Source organism: Protopterus annectens, chromosome 5.part0, assembly GCF_019279795.1.
Source record: "Protopterus annectens isolate FY-2018-M chromosome 5.part0, PAN1.0, whole genome shotgun sequence".
NCBI lineage: Eukaryota > Metazoa > Chordata > Ceratodontiformes > Protopteridae > Protopterus > Protopterus annectens.
Genome location: NC_056735.1, coordinates 1812116307 through 1812130569, shown reverse-complemented (window position 1 = coordinate 1812130569; position 14263 = coordinate 1812116307). Strand labels below are relative to the sequence as shown.

At 38.3% G+C, this 14263-nt stretch overlaps 1 protein-coding gene across 3 annotated transcripts in view; it reads right to left on the bottom strand.

Moving 5' to 3' along the window:
- The window catches only part of SENP7 (SUMO specific peptidase 7), a 2310641-nt gene that overhangs the window by 203441 nt on the left and 2092937 nt on the right, over positions 1 to 14263 (bottom strand). The window lies entirely within an intron of this gene.

Here is a 14263-nt window from a genome sequence, read left to right as displayed (position 1 = left end):
AAACTAAAATATAAGAAAGAATTCAGAGAACTTTGCAAGATATATTGCTGGTCCTATGAATTTTAACTGTTCAGTAAGATTAGAAAACCTTGGCCTTTCATGACTAGCTACAAGCTGCTTACAAGATGTCATACTGGGATGTAAAAGTTTTAAAAATGAGCCTTAAGCTGCTTCACTAGGTGCCACCTTCATTTCACACAAACTGTTCACCAGAAACAGCCACCATCTGGAGCTGATCCCACAGGTAGAAGGGTAGATTAATGTTTTAGTAGCTTTTGTGTCTTGAAGGGTTTGCGGAATAAACTCCATTGAAAAAGTAGGCAACTGCCATCAATTTGTGCTTTTAAAACTGCTAGATGAAAGGATTCGAGAATGACTTTATGACCCAGGCTTTGGTAGTAGCAGGATCCTTGCCAGTTACATGAGAAGCTGTGAGCCTGTGCTTTCCCCATTACAGTGAACATAGAATTCTGAAAGGCAACATTTAACACAAAAAGAAGTTATGTACTCACTATAACATTCCATGTTTGTTGTCCATATTCTTGCCTTCATTCCTGACGGTTGGGACAGCATCACCCAGCACCTTCTTCTCGGGTGGTTCAAGGGAATAAACTCTTCAGAACAGTGGAGCCAAAGGATGACCTGTCCCAAGAGGCCGCATCTACTTTGTAATGAGTGATAAAGGTATGAGGGTTAACCCATGTGGCTGCAGCACAGATAGAGTCCACAGGTAGTCTGGCTTGAAAGGCATTGGAAGCTGACATAGCTCTAGTTGAATGACATGTTTATGCTGAGAGTTATAAACATAAGTAATAGTACTGCGGTGGTGGTGCTGCGGTAGCGCTGTCGCCTCACAGTTAGACGTTGCCCGTTCGATTCTCAGATAGAGCGTCTTCTGTGTAGCGACATGCGTGAATGGGCGTTTCTTTGTTGAAGGTTGTGCGTTAGGCCCGGCAAGCCAGTACGTAAAAATCTACTGCCAATCATTAGCGGACCGGAGTTCCACTGTGGCGACCACTAACCGGGAAAAGCCGAAAGACAAAAACAACAATAAACATAAGTAATAGTGCTTCTAAGCCATTTGGATAAAGTGACTTTTGAAACTGAAGTTCCTTTTCTATTTTCTGAGAATGAAACAAACAGTTGGTCACATTTTCCAAAGTCCTTAGTCCTATGCAAGTAAAAACGTAACTGCCTATGGACATCCAATTGGTGAAGCTTACATTCTGTCTTGTTGCTATGATTGGGAAAAAATACAGGTAGCTCAATAGACTGATTTAAATTGGACTAAGAACATACTTTTGGCAGAAAACAATGATTTGTCCTGAGAGAGAGACCGTCTTTGTAGAAGATCAAATAGGGAGGACGGATAGATAGAGCCTGCAATTCTGAAACCCTAGTGGAAGTAATGACTGTTAAAGATTGTCTTCCAAGTTAAGAACTTTAGTGGACAGGAGGAGGCTGGTTCAAATGGAGGGAGAATTAAAGAAACTAGCACCAAATTTAGATCCCAAGAAGGTGGTGGTTCTCTTATGGGAGATCTTAAAAGGAATGTACCCCTCAGAAATGCTTTGCATAATCTGTGAGACATAATATTGGATCCCATGTCTCCTACATGGTAGTTAGATATGGCAGCTAGCTGTACTCAGTATCATGGCTGCAGTCACACTTTGATTAAAGGTTTCTATTAAAAATTCAAGACTTGTGATATAGGGACTGGAAAGGGGTCTATATGGTTTTTGACAGCCCAACAAGAAAATCTCTTCCATTTGCTCACATAAAGTTTCCTAGTTGTATTCTTGTGCAACAAAACAACCAGAATGTGTCGCACTGCTGGGGATAATTCTGGAAGCCTAGCTAAGATGGGAAGTTGCGCAAACAAGCTGTCAGCTTGAGAGTTTCAACAGAGGGGTGGAGTGTTCCTGACTGATGAGTCAGAAGATCCGGTACTGGGTCCAAGATCCAAGGCTCCTCCTGAAGATGGGGCCCATAGGAAAGGGAACTATATCTGATAAGGCCAGTATGGAGCGATGACAATTAGCCTGCAACTGAATGATCTGACTTTTAGAAGAACTTTGGGTATCAATGGAAATGGGGGAAATGCATAAAGAAGTCCCAGGGGCAATAGTGAACAACTGCATCCCTTGGTGACTCCCCTGGAGGGGGGATTAAGGCAAAAAGGATGCTGCATTTGGAGTTCATGGATGTGCCAAAGAGGTCGCAGCAAGGTTTACCCCACTTGTGAAAAATTTGGTTCACCATTTCTTGTTTCAGAATAAGAATTGCCCTGCTTAATTTGTCTGCTAACATGTTGATTTCCCTGGGATGTGTGTTGCAGTAAAAAAAACATTGAGAAGAAATTGCCCATTGCCATATTCTTTGAGCCTCTCGACAGAGGGGATAAGATCTGGTTCCACCTTGTTTGTTGATAAACCACAACATGGACATGTTGTCGGTCTGTACTGCAATCGTTCCTGGTGGAAGAGAGCTCTGGAATGCCTGCAATGCCAGAAGTGCCGCTCTCATCTCTAGGACATTGATGTGCAAGTGGTATTCGTGTTCCTGTCAAATCCCTTGGACAGTCTGCCCCAGATAACCCTCCCCCCAATCTGGGAAGCATCCGTGGTCACTATAGCTACAGGTTGGGGAAGAACAAGTGGTCTGCCTATTGTTACCTGCATGGACTGAAGCCACCATCATAGGTCCCTCTTGCAGGTGTCCGTAATTAGGATCTTGTGTGACATGGGTAACTCCTGCATGGACCACTGAGCAAAGAGTAGCCACTGTAAAACTATCATGCGTTATCAAGCTTGTGGGACTAACGATATTGCAGCTGCCATTGCACCCAGAACCTTGAGGACAAACTTTGCCTGCACTTTCTTTTTCATGAGCAAGATTGACACCTGATGGTATAGCGATAGTACTCTTTCATGAGGTAGTTTTGCTACCAAGTCTTTTGTGTTTAAGTCTGCCCCATAAAGGTAATATGTTGTGAAGGCAACATGGCAGATTTTTCGTAATTTATAGTGATGCATAGTTCTGAGCATAGACGGATATTGGTGTCCCTTGCCCTGGTCAGTAGATGCTCTGTGGTGGCGGTGAGGAGCCAGTCGTCAAAGTATGGAAACACCTGGAATCCTAACTGTCTCAGATGAGCCGTGACTTCTGCCATGCATACGGTAAACACTCTGGGGGCTGTAGTGAGACCAAACGGCAGAGCTCTGAACTGGAAATGACTGGCTCCCAGCCAGAAGCATGGCTATCTCCTGGATTGCCTGTCCATCTTTATGTGGTAGTATGCATCCTGAAGCTCTATTGAGCATATCCAATTGTCTTTTCCCAGAAAAGGGAGTATAGACTGCAGTGTCACCATCAGAAACATTGTTTTCTTTACAGACTTGTTTAGTCTGCTGAGATCCAAAATGGGCCTCCAGTCTCCTGAGTTTTTTGGAACTAAAAAGAACCTTGAGTAAGTTCCGCATCCGATTTGGTCTGCGGGGACTTCTTGGATGACTCTCTTTCTTAGCAACCTTTGACTTTCTAGGCTTGCTCCGTCCCTTTGACCGGGTGGTATGTCCGGGATAGACCTTGTTGGAAGGGGTGGAAAGGAGAAAAGAATGTTGTATCCCCTGGATATGATCGACCATACCCATTTGTCTTGGGTGATGTCCAGCCAGGCTTTCGGGTACAGTGATAATCTCCCCCGACTGCCTCCAGAGGTGGACAGGTAGGCCTCCTTTCAGGAGCACTGGAAAAGCCTACCAAAAAACATATCTCTGTCACCCTGATTCTGTGGAACCCCTCTGCCATAAGGGAGGCATCTTCCATTGTTATTTCCCCCTCTGCCACTGGAGGGAAAATTCACCACTTGCATCCAGCGAAGATCTTTGGGATTTCCAGAACCACATTTTTCCACCCTTCTGACCCTTGTGATAAGGTCTGCAAGGGACAGAAAAATGTACACCCACAGCAGACAGTTTTGTCTTCTTTTTCACACCTGGTAAGAGTTCATTCACTTTTGGCCCAAACAAAGACAAGCCGTCAAAAGGGGTCATTAATAAAGGAATACTTAAAGGGTTCAGCAAACTCACAAAGATGCATCCAGGAATGTCTCCTCAGAGCTATTCCTGTGCCTGCTGCCCTGCTTGCTCCATTGGCTGCATATGAAATGAGGCACATGGAGGAGTTTACTACAGAATTTGAGGTAGCAAGCTGAGAGTTTACTTTGTCAGGTAACCCTGCAGCTGCAGTACCCTGGAGGGTATCTCCTAGTTCCTTGAGGAGATCCCACTGAAGTCTAGTAAAGTGGGATAAGTAAATTCAGCAACCTGCGGGTAAAGGCCGCTAAAGAATACATACGCTTCCCGTATCTGTCCATCATATGAGCATATTTATTTTATGGATGGACAGATGAAGAAGTTTCGGCTAATTCCTTCTTGGTGGCCGCCGCCACCACCACCACCATTGCATCTATTGGAACACCTTTAGTTAGAAACTGTTTATCCTCTGGGGCAGTAATAAATTTGTTGGGCCTCCTCAGAACTGGTTCCATGGATTGTGGAGAGCACCACGCCTTCCAAATGACTACACCAAGGAGCTGGTTGAAAGGTGGAGACACCCAAGAGGTGGAGAGTCGAGATCCAAATGCCTCCAGGTATACAGACTCATCTTCAGAAGGGGAGAGGTCCTTCCAGCCACCTCTCTACTTCAGGACCTCAAAGATGTCTGAAAAGGAGACATCCTCAGAGGGTGACCACGGGGACCCTTATGAATCCTCTAAGTCTGTATCTGATGTAACAGACTCAGGGGAGTCCAGGTGCTTCCTCTTACAAGTTCTCTTCCGAGGGACCTCCTCAGAGGGATACTCTGGGAAGGTTTCAGAAGAAAGTGTCTTGCCCACTGGGGCATCCTGGGGCACTGGATCTCTACACTTAGGCTGGAGGGAGGTGTGGAGGTATACACTGGCTCTTTAGGGGGAAGAGTGGGCTTGTAACAGAGGGTGGAGCAGTCTGAGGGGACAGAATGCTCATCACATCGAAGGCATCACGGTCCTGGCCCGAGAGAGCCTCCGGCTCCGAGGAACCTGTAGACCTCCCCCGCACCAAGGATGATGGCTCCAAACTCACCTGAGCCAAAGCCCTGAGTGGAAGAGTCGGATCTGACAAGGGTCCAATTCAACCCCCCCCCCCCATGGACCCGATGAGGAAGTGTTGGTTCCCAGATTCCTTGATAGAAGGCAAGATCGAGGAGATCGGGCGGAAGTCAGAACCGAAACACCAGGAGTGGTTTTCAGATCTAACAGTTCCACCACAAGGACCTCCTGGCACTCCGGCTCTGAACTCATCCGAGTCGATGGAGGAATAGAAGACAAGGCAAGTTCGGTAGCCGGTTCCATGTCCTTCTGGGCTTGGCTCGAGATAATTTTTGCTAGGGCCGGTGTCCAAAGCAACCTCTTAACCACCTGCTCCACATTATCATCCGATAAGCTCCTGGACAATCGAGAGGAATAGGTGGATGATCTATGGCTACCAACCACCAACTACAGAAGGGGTGACTGTGGCACCGAACGGACTGGCTCCAAGGATGGTGACCGGCTCCTTTTGTGGCTCCGAGTCAGTTCCAATAACACAGATGGAACCGATGAAGACTTAGACTTCTCAGACCCGAAAGACTTCGGATCTGAAGCTACTTGTTTTTCCGATTTCTTCGTCGGCTCACAAACCGGAACGGATGAAGCTGATTTTTTTGAGGGTTTATCTGAAGATTTAGAAGCCTGATACCCTTCAACAGCCATCTCAAAAAGCCCCTGACTACCAGTTTGTTTCTCCACTCCTCCAGAACCCTAGAGCTAAAGCCGTGGCATATAGAACAGGAATCTGTAGACACTGTACATCTACAGCTCTCCAGTTACGATATACTACAAGTCTTTTGCATTAATTACGGATATAAAAACTAATTAATTTCACAGGATTAAAGCTGATTGTCTGCCTGACTCTGAATAGAGCTATAAACAAAGGATCTATCTGATTTCTGTTTCAAGATGTCAAAACTGGACAAAAATATGGACACAACAACAACTAAAACTAAATTATCAACGCTGATGTCACCAGAGAAAGACTCTACATTTAAAGACAGAAAACTGTAAAACCACAAGATCTTTTAAAAACAGGAGGAACAAACCAACCGGATCAACTAGCTAACATGGAGGACATTAAAACAGCACTGTTACCCATACAAGAATCTTTAAATGCACTTTCAAACCAGATATTTGCTTTTAATGCCACATGCAGTCAAATTCTCGACAGAATAGATAAATCTGAGGCTAGAATATCCGATAATGAGGACAGAATAACATTTCTTACGACATTCAAACTATGCAGACCAAGATCCTGGATTTAGAGGCAAGATCCAGAAGAAACAACATAATTATTAGAGGAATAAATATTCAATATAATGATCTAATGCCTACCATTACACAGATACTGGAAATATTGTTCGAGGACAAATAGTCATAGAAAGAGCACACAGAGCTCTCAGGGAATCACAAGCATCAAATATTCCTAGACCGGTTTATGTCAAAAATTACCAGGATGTAAATAAAATAATTCTAACTATGAAAAGAAAGGAGGTTTTGTAATGTGGCAAAATAACAGAGTTTCTATGGGTCAAGATCTACCACTGCAAATCAGACAAGCCAGACAAGCATTAGCCCCTTACTGCAAATTTCTTATTGATAAAAATATAAAATTCCAGATGAAGTATCCAAGTACATTAATCTTTACATTTGATGGAGCCAAATATTCTGTTTCTACAAAAAGGAAGCAAAACTCACCTTTTGAAGACTTTTAAATCCCTTCCAACTTCAGAAGCTTAACTGGAACATTCAGTCTGTGTACAGCAATACAGATTCTGGGATTCCATGTCTGCTATACCTCAAGGCTTCAAAATCCTTTGTTTGCTTCTTTTTTCTCACCAGGCCCCTGTTTAATCATTAACCAGTATTTTCTTACAGGTCCAGCTAAATCCAAAGATTTCATGAACTCCTGCAGCCTTGATGAACTGTGGAGTCAACAGGAAGTCCTAGAAATGCTCCAGAGGGTCAGCTTTTGTTGTGGCACTTCTGGAAGTCTGTCCACTCAAGATTTTTATACCAGGAAGTAGCCAGAGCTCTGTGGAGCCAGGAAGCTTTAGAATTGCAAAACGAGGCTCCTGGACTATTTTACAGAGGTTTGACTTTTATTTTGTATAAAGAAATGTCAGCTTATTCAGGTAAGGATTTAAACTTATGGTTAAATAGAGTAATTTAACTACAATGTTAGAAACAATATAAAGTTACTACAGTTATTCTATTTTGGTTCTAGATAGTGTGCCTGAAGATAGAAATGCAGTTATAATTATATACTATTGATATTTTGCTTTTCTGCCTTTGAAATGACTGTTATATTGTTTATGTTACTCCAAAAAAAAAAAAACTTTATTAATGCTATGATAATCTATATGTGTTAACATGTATAATTCACTCTCCTATTCCTAAGGGAATGGAAGGATATATATTTTATGTGGTTCTAGAGATTCTGTGCATTATGTTAGCTATATATTTCTTACAGTATTAATACATTAATGGTGAAAAGAAAAATGTTACTGATGTTGTTTTTATCAATGCTGCTGTTAACATGTATACTTACCTAGGCAAAGTTAGATAAGACAGTTAGTTATTCTAGGATAATATAACCAATTATTTAATTAATAATGTATGTAAATCATTAGAGGGTAGAATAAGAAATTGGTATGTAAGACATAACAGTGTTTTAACTAACTAATATGTTCAAGAGCTGTAGATAGGTACTAGTGTTTAATGGGAATGTGTAGGTTAGTTTTTGTAGGGTTAGTTGTAGTTATCATAGGTTTTGTATATCTTGTTAGGGTGTTATTATATAATAGTCATTTAGGATTGATGTATACCAATAGAAGTCTAAACAGTGTTAAAGACCTATGTTTGTCCTGGTCCAGGAGAATAGTGGATAGGCACTGGTTAGGGATGGGGCATTTAGTTTGCTTCCAGATATTTCAAAATCTGATATTATACGGAATCTAAAATTCAACATATACACTAACATTTTAAAAGTATTTTTATGTGGATAATAGACTCATGGAATGTTAAAGGTTTCCAGAATCTGAAAAAAGGAAACTATTTTTCATTTACTTCTTCAGTCAAAAGCACCATTTATATTGTTACAAGAAACCCACTTGGCTAATGATCAATGGACTGCCATTAAAAATAAAAATGGATCAGGGAGGTAATAGCTTGGAAGGGACAACTAATAGTGCAGGTGTAGCAATAATCATCAAAACTCAGTTCCAAGAGAGAATTTTAGATTTTAAAATGGATAAAGAAGGAAGATGGTGCTATGTAATTTTTATAACAAAATTTTGTGATTCTTCTAAATATATATGCCCCATCTACCAATCAGCAAACCTTCATAACATCACTTTACTTTATTTTAAACCAATATAACAATTATTATATAATAATAGGAGGTGACTGGAATACATACCAAGACCCTAAACTAGATAAAACAAGTCCCCATAGATCTTATAATAATCAGGCAGTGATAGCACTGCAGGAACTTAAAGCAGATTTTAAACTTTATGATCCATTTAAATGTAATAAGGACCAAATGAATCCAAATAACTTCACATTTTATTCAAGCTGTCATAAAATGTGGTCCAGGATCGATTTCTTTTAATATCAGATACACTAATGTGTTTTGATCCCTATATATACATACAAGCTCGTTATTTGTCGGATCACTCCAGGATCACATTAACCTTTAAGAAAGATACTTGTCATAAATTGCATGTTAGGGGTTATAATTGGACATTAAATCCATATCTATTGCATAAAGAGGATGCATTAAAAGAAGCTCAGGAGTTTTTTAATCAATTATTAAATAATCTTTTAGAACACCGACATCCATCAGACATAGAATGGGCAACTATCAAAGCGCAAATTAGAGGAATGTTTATCCAAAAGCTACTTTCTACAAGAAATTACAAGTGAAAGATATGCATGACTTGGAATCAAAAATTAAATTATTAGATCAGGAATTAATTAGAAATTATAGTAAACAAACCGAACGGAATTATTAAATTGTCAAAGAAACTTTTTATTACAAAACAGTAAATTATCATTCCATGAACAGAAAATGCTGGTAAAATACGCTAATCACATACAGACCCGTCAAAAGCACTAGCACGTATTATTAATCAATCAAGTCACCTTCCCAAATCCCTGAAATATACTTCAACAATAAAACATACACAGATATCATAAAGGTTTTGAACTAATATTTTCAGAACTATATGGTGAACAACAGGATGTAAATCCAAATAAGAATAATAATGATTTTCTTCAGAAAATTATATTTCCAAAGATTAATGATGAGCTTCATATGAACCTGATTAAACCTATTTCTTCAGAGGAAATAACTGATGTTATCAAGAAATTGAAGCCATACAAAGCTCCGGGACGGATGGTTTGACTACAGAATTTTATAAAACTTTTAGTGATATTCTGGGGAAAATACTGTCAGTGGTCTTTAACTATATTATTAACAATAAAATTACTGACCCACACTTTAATGCATCGAAAACTATTCTCATACCGAAAGAAAATACTGATCGACAAAACCCGGATAATTATAGACCCATCTCACTTTTAAACATAGATATGAAAATTATGACATCGATTTTGGCTAACAGGTTGAAAATGGTAATTAACCCTATAATATCTGATGAACAAGCCGGTTTTATAAATAGCAGACAAACTATAGATAATACATTAACACTGCATACAATGATTTCTCATGCCACCCATAAAACCATAATCTTTACGCACTTATAATTGATGCACAAAAGCATTTGACAGAATGAACTCAGGATATTTATTTGACATTTTAACATGTTTTAACATACCACAAGAATTCACTTCAACTTTAAAAATTATATACCAATCCTTATACAAATCTAGTCATTAACAGGAATCTTTCAAAAGAATTAAAATTAAAAATGGTACCGTCAAGGCTGTCCTTTATCTCCTTGTTATTCAATTTGTATTTGGAACCTCTATTTTGCACATTAAACAAAATATCTATCATAATGCTCCAAGGATCTATAAGATCACAATGGCTGCTTTTGCAGATGATTTGAGTATTTATTGCACAACACCTGTTTTGGATACTAATAAAATATTAAAGGCAGTAGAAGAATTTAAATTTCCAATTATAAATTAAATTTAAAAAACTAAGATATTCCCATTAAAGACACCTACACCTTTTCACTATTACCATTAGTAGGGCAGGTAAAATCAGAAGAAAAATAAAATACTTAGGAGTGGTTTTCTCAACAGACAACAGAGATTTTTATCTCAATAATGTTAAGGTTATTTGGGAGCAGATAGTATCTGACTTGAAAAGATGGGATAATCTGAAATTACCAATAATGGCGAAGACTTCAATTATTAAAATGAATATACTTCCTAGATTACTATATATTTTTAGAGTCCAAATCTCCAAAAATTCTTCAAACAGCTTCATACAGAACTAGCTAGATTTCTATGGGAACCTAGAAAAGTTAGGATATCGTATGATAAATTGATGGCTCCAAAAATAGGGAGGGTTGGATCTACCTAAAACATATTATTTAATAATAAACACCAATAGACTTTTAAGAATAATTAACTTTGATGGGTGTAACTCAAAATGGGTTCCCAAATGGCTGGTTCTTAATCATAAACATGTCAAGGAATTGGATATTAACTGCAAGGCATTACCTTTTTAAACAAAAATACTCTTAAAGGGTACGTTGGAACATATCAAAACATATATAGTTTCAGTACAAAATCTTTTTAACTCATTAAATCTTTTGCAAAGTATGATAATTCTTCAACCATTTCACAAAAATCCAAATCTGAAAATTGGTAACCAGCTGATAGACCTTAAGAAATTCCCACTTATAATTAATTTAACCCTACTTGATTTATATCCTTTTTAGGTATCGATTCACAATATTTTAGAAGAGTTGAATCTCCCCAAATCGTATCTAATTATAATAAGACAATTAAAAGACCTATCAATAAGTTACCTTAGTAAAGGGAATGACATAATTAAAGAAGAAGATTTAAACATGTGTCTGAACTTATGGCAAACCCTTACACAGGAATGTAAATATATAACTGCAGCATATGGTTTGATTAAAGAAATAAAATATAATAATCAAATATTAATTTCCAAATACTGGAGAAATTGTTGACAATTGAAGAAAGTAAAATACTAAAAGCAATTCACTTAACCATAAAATCTGTGTCCCTTCAGAAGCTATTATTTACCCAATTGATGATATTTAATAACAGCATTATTATCGTCACTCTACAAATTTAACTCAAACTAACTCTCAAAATGCAAATATTGTATAGATCAAACAGCCGACCTCCTACATATGTTTTGGAGTTGTAAATGTATTTTCAAACTCTGGAATTCCTTGAAACTTCAACTACAAAATGGGATATCAACATTCCACACTCTCCTGGGAATTTACGATTTTGCATATTCCACCACCCAACTTGGAAAGAACCCAAAGAATTATACTAGTCAATATTTTTGTTGATGAAGTTATATATAGCTTCAATTGGTTGAACCCTTTACAGGCATCATGGCAAAATTTCAAGATGGTAGCCACCAAACATATTCTAGCACATAAATTTCTAATTAGTGATTATAAGAAAAATGTAAACAATACAAAATATGGGAACAAATCTTTAACATTGTATTAGCTTAAACTTCCATTCCACTATTCTCTGGGAAAAACTGAATAACTGTTGAATTTTATTGAGATAAGTCTTATATGGTTACTAGTTCTTTTTTCTTCATTATTTTTTTTTTTAGAAGTGTATAGGTATGTATAATGATTCTATGTAACTGTTGGAAGCATTCATGTACATATTGTAAGTAGTTGGTAGTACTGTATTAGTTGTTTGGAAAAAATAAAATAAAGAATTATTATTGAAAAAAAAAAAAAAAAGAACAGGAATCCTACAGGTGAATGGCTCCTAAACAATAAACACAACTAGTATGTCCATCTGTCAAAGACATTTTTTGCGTGCACGAGTCACTTTTTAAATCCAGACTGTTTTGTCACTTTTGCAGTAACCTTAGACATGATGCAGAATTGGTCACAACTACAGCTCAACAACACTATGAAAAACATAGCTATAATGTAACAGCCCTACACAATATAGAAATCACCAACAAACACAAGCAGAGAGGAGACTTTTTTTTTTTTTTTTTTTTAAGTTTTATAGGGAAAGAAAGAAAAAGGGGCTAGAGGAGAGGTCTCTAAGTTAAACGATGATCTCCTCTGACCCAAGAAGTCACCTCTAACTTAAACAGTGAAACCTTGAAAGTTTAGGAAGTAAAAATCAAGTGTGGGGGAGCTCTCTAATTTAAACGAGCTAAAATAAAAGGGGACAAAAAAAATGAACCCTCTAACGCAAATGGATTTGTTTAAGGAGAAACTAAATTTAGTGAGATAGAAAGAAAGGCCTGAGTAACAAATGACAGCCTATACGGTAACAGCAAAAACAGTTAAAAAAAAACAACAGCAACACTCCCAGCACTCTACAAAGATAAGTACTTGAAATACCTTAAAAATATTGTTTTCCACTAAAAAACTTTAAAGAAGAATAAATGAAACTTAGCCTGAGCCAGCAAAAAAGCAAACCCGAAGCAGCAAGTGGCAAACGAGATCTGGGTAACTGCCGCTAGGCATCTTGGGATAGGGTGTAGCCTCGAGCCAGTGAAAGCTCTCGAGCTTTAGTATGTCGCCGAGTTGGAACCGATGCTCGATTCCGTACCCAACCATTAAGAATGATGGCGAGATAGGACAACATAACATCACTGCTTTTGTGACTGGAATCTGCTCTGCACTCTATGCTGTATCAGATCAACAGATACCATTAACAAATCAGTGCTGCTCTATACTAATTAAGCACTATCCTGAAATGGCCACATTGCAACATTTTGCTCTGCATATTATTTTGATGCAGACAAGCAACATACATTATTTTAAAATATTTAAGAAAACCAGCACCCAATGTACCCTCTTTCCCATTCATGCAACCCTTCTCTCAAATGACAGGCAAGCAGGCCATGTTTCTTTACTCCTCCCTATTCACTGCCTGACTCCTCCACTGCCAGGAATGCCAATCAAATCATGGTCGCCTGAGTTGCAGTCAGGGCTCCATCCCTCTGTGCCACTGACCAAAGCTAAAGTTGCCACATATTGCTTTGTACTTTATGGTGATAGGAATGCCACAGATACTGTTAAAAATTATTAAAAAAAAATGTTTGACATTATATTACCGAATAAGCAAAGCAAAATTAAACATGTATTGTTAGCAAGACCAAAAATAACAGCCATGTTTCGTTCAGCTACATAGCACAGGTCACACCTCCTCACTGACATTAATAATAAATGAATTGCACTGTACACTGTACAATGCTACTATTACTTAACATAACTTTCAAACTCATTAGCCTAAGTAGTGCTAACACATCTATTTGAAAATGCCTCTGCAGCTCTCTTGTGCCGTCACTTATTTAGTGAAACACTCAAATTCTATAGCTCTTATCTGTTAGGTCATATGAAGTCCCATTTACGTTGCACAGTGTCATAAAAATCAAACTTGCTGCAATAATTTGTTGCTTGCACACACATGACAGCCAACATAAACACACAAATAATAGCAGTAAGTAATGAAATGTGGATAGAAAATGGTCATTGGTCACCACTGCTTTGAAAGGAGATGCCTCATGTGGTACAGAAGAAAAGAAAGCAGGTAATCTGGTGGATGAAGACAAAAATTTTGAGATTCAATTACCCGAGGTTCAACCAGTTATTGACTAGAGTTCCTTAATAAGAAACTGGAAGTGATTACCTTTCGGGCAGAATTTTCCTCTTCAAGGTGGTGTGACTATGGAGATTGTGTGTGTGTGTGTGTGTGTGTGTGTGTGTGTGTGTGTGTGTGTGTATGTAGATGTGTATGTAGATGTGTGTGTATGTATGTATATATATATATATATATATATATATATATATATATATATATATATATACACACATACATACAAACACTTACTAACTTTGGGGGTATGGGGCACCTGACCCCACATCTGGGGGATACAAGGCCCAACAAAAGTGTTTTTTG